At 52.1% G+C, this 3,527-nt stretch overlaps 1 non-coding gene across 1 annotated transcript; it reads right to left on the reverse strand.

Moving 5' to 3' along the window:
- Nucleotides 1–31: 31 nt before the first annotated feature.
- On the reverse strand, nt 32–103 carry SJAG_16031. The gene has a single exon. It is a non-coding gene; the product is annotated as a tRNA-Pro (tRNA).
- Nucleotides 104–3,527: the final 3,424 nt, after the last annotated feature.

Raw genomic sequence — 3,527 nt, forward strand, 5'->3', positions numbered from 1 at the left:
GAAAAAGACGAGGGACGGAGCTAAAAAGAACGGGCTGTTGTGGGAATCGAACCCACGGCCACCATCACCCTAAGATGGTATCATACCACTAGACCAAACGGCCACTGCTGCCTTTGTCTTCACCGTTGGCCTCTCTAAACTCTAAGCTCCAAAACTCCTTTTCCGCCCCTCCCTCACTCCTCTTTTTCTTCCACTTAACACAGTTCATTTCAATACAAGCTTTTTTCGTTCTATATCAGTTGCCCTCCATAAGCCTCTCTATTCCACCCAAGGGGACGGGGATCGCTTGCAGAAGCTAGCGACTGCTTTATTCTTTTTTTTCTCTGTGCTGCATTTCCCGCCCGCCTCTTGTTGGTAGGGTAGTTGTAAGGAACTCCTAATTTTGTATTTAAGAAAAAGCTTGTTTTATTAGTAATAATTATAGAACTATTTATACCTTGTAGAATAAGGTATTCTAGAAGGTGTTGGAAAGTTTCAGCTTACGTAAGCAAAGCGTTATTGCAGGAAAAATAGTTTTTCCTGTTTTACTTCGTAAGCCTGACCCCGAACATGGCGATTTACCTAGACAGTTCCATGTCCTAGGAATAAGCAAATCGCTGTGTCCTAGTGGTTTCATCGGGGATGTGTTTCCTCTGTGTTCGTTGTTCGAATCTTGGTTCGACCAACTCTCCCAGAATAGCACATCGTAACGTGGCACGTTACACTCTCCCCTCTCCACTTTGAGTCACCCCTCCGGAAGCCTTGCGCTTCGCCCAGTAGTCGTTGATAGACTTCTCGGTGAGACAAGCTGCGGGCTCCCAGGAATCATCCTCCTCGGTGTAGCCGTCCCAGCGCACTAAGTAGTAGGGACCATCTGACCGGACCTCGTGGTCGAGCACTTCCTCGACAGCGTAGCGCTCTTCGGCCTCGGTGGTAGGGTCCTCTGGCTCCTCGTCCGGTAGTTCTCCGTAGTATCGTTCAATACGAGAGATGTTGAACACCGGGTGTGCACGCGCGTCTTCAGGCAGTAGTAGCTTGACGGCGTTGGGACCAACCATCTTGATGACTTGAAGGGGCCATCCCACTTCCGTTCCAAGTTCCGTACTTGTCCGTCTGTACGGCGGACTTTGACAAGCATTCCAGGTTGTAGAGTCTCGACTTCCCTTCTGGACTTGTTCGCCTGTCGCTCTTGGCTCTCCTGAGCGTGTTGAATAGAATCCCTAGCCTTAGCTAATACATCACTAAGGCGTTCGACGTAGGAATCCGCGACAGGAACTGAGGTCGCATTCACCTTACTAATTCCAGTTGGATTGTAGCCCTTGCTAGCGTAGAAGGGTGTCATTCCAATGCTGGAGTGAGTTGCATCGTTGTATGCAAACTCCGTCTTTCCAAGGTAGCGTTCCCAGTGTGATGGGTTGTCCATCGTAAGCGTAGTCAGCATCCCCTTGAAGGTTCTGATGGTCCGTTCAGTTTGGCCATCTGTCTGGGGATGCGCGGCTGTAGACATCCTCAGCTTAGTTCCTAGAGCCTTCTGTATTGCTAGCCAGAATGCCGATGTGAACTTAGGATCTCTGTCTGAGGTAATGGCCTTAGGGCGACCATTGCGTCTGATCACTAACTCGAAGAACACCTCAGCCAGTTCTGCCGTCGACATTGTCGTCCTGCAGGCCTGTACGGCTGTTCTCTTCGTTAGGCGGTCTACCGCCATCATGATCATGTCGTTGCCCTCTTCCGACTTGGGCATGATCAGGAAGTCGATTGATATCTCTTCCCAGGGCCTGGTGGGGATACTCATAGGTTGTAGTGGTCCCTGGGGCCTCTGGTTCGAGGACTTAGTCAGTTGGCACTGAGGACACTCCTTGACAAACTTGCGAATGTCCTCTTCCATCTTGGGCCAGTAGAAGGACCTGGACAACTTTCCGTATGTCCTGTCAACTCCTGGGTGGCCGGCGAGTGCCGAGCTGTGGTGGTCGTGTAGCAGCTTCTTGCGTAGTTGCTCCTGACTCACACACAGGCGCCATGGCTGCTCAGCATTGTTACGGTAGTACAGTAGGCCGTCTTCAATGCAGAACCGCTGGTCGTCGTCCCCTTCTGGTTGCTCAGCCGCTGCTGATTCCCATTTGGGGCCGAAGTATTCATCCTGTGAATAGTGGTTGCGCTGGGATTCGATCTCGGAACTATCGTCGATCGGGCACAACGATTCCACTACGACACGGGACAGGGCATCTGCTACCTGGTTTGTTTGCCGGGTTTATACTGGATGTCCGGGTCAAACTCTGCCAGTTTTGTTAGCCAACGGGATTGTCTCCCGTTCAGATGCTTCATGGTTTTAAGGTACACAAGCGCCCGGTGATCCGTGAACACTGTGACCTTCTGACCATTCAGGAGGAATGGTCTCCACTTGCCTAAGGCGTGCATTAGCGCTACCAACTCCTTATCGTACACTGAGTAGTTCAGCTCATGGACATTGAGCTTCTTCGACTCATACGCACAAGGGTGGCCGTCTTGCATCAGCACTGCTCCTACAGCCTTGGCATCCTCACTGGCGTCTGTGTAGACCTCGAACTTACCGTTCGGGTCCGGTATCTTCAGGCAGGGTGCGCTAGTCAACGCCTGCTTGGCATCCTTGAACTCCTTCTCAGCTTGCTCATCCCAGCGCACTGGTCGGGAGTTTCTGTTCGCCTTGGAGGATCCGCCCTGGATGTCAAGGTTGCTACTCTCTTCGAGTAGTCCTGGATGAACTTCTTGTAGAAGTTGCACATCCCCAGGAACCGCTGCAGGTCCCTCACCGATACTGGCCTTGGGAACTCTTTCACGGCCTTGACAAGTCGGGGGTCTGTCTTCAGGACCCCTCCTCCGACGATGAAGCCTAGGAAGTTGACCTCCGGCTTCATGAACTCGCACTTCTTCGGGCTGGCGTATAGCTGCTCTTCCCGAAGGCGCTTGAACACCTCCTCCAGGTGTCGGAGATGTTCCTCCCGGGTCTTGGAGAACACCAGGATATCGTCTAGGTAGACGATCACACACTCGTCCAGGAGGTCCTTGAACACTCGGTTCATCAGACGCTGGAAGGTGGCCGGCGCGTTGGTCAGGCCGAAGGGCATCACTTTGAATTCGTAGTGCCCGTACCTTGTCCTGAACGCCGTCTTGTAGACGTCCTCAGGGCAGATCCGAATCTGATGGTACCCTGAGGTCAAGTCTAGCTTGCTGAAGTATCTAGCGTCGTAGATACGATCCAGCAGCTCATCCACTAGGGGCAGTGGGTATCGGTCCTTCACGGTCTGGTCATTGAGTCCTCTGTAGTCAATGCACATCCGTAGGGACCCGTCTTTCTTTCGAACGAACATGACGGTTCGCGTCGTTATGATGACGCCCGACGTTTGGATCTCTTCCCGCCGAACGAGTTCGGGGGAGATAAAGCTTTAACTCGTCTAATTCCTCCTTTCAGAGCCTGTATATTGGCTCTGAAAATGGTCTTGTAAGCCTTCTTTTAGGGTAAAAACATAGGTTGCCGTTGCTCCCACCCAATCCCGCGGGTAGACTCTGCC

Source organism: Schizosaccharomyces japonicus, assembly GCF_000149845.2.
Source record: "Schizosaccharomyces japonicus yFS275 unplaced genomic scaffold supercont5.1, whole genome shotgun sequence".
In the NCBI taxonomy this organism is placed as follows: domain Eukaryota; kingdom Fungi; phylum Ascomycota; class Schizosaccharomycetes; order Schizosaccharomycetales; family Schizosaccharomycetaceae; genus Schizosaccharomyces; species Schizosaccharomyces japonicus.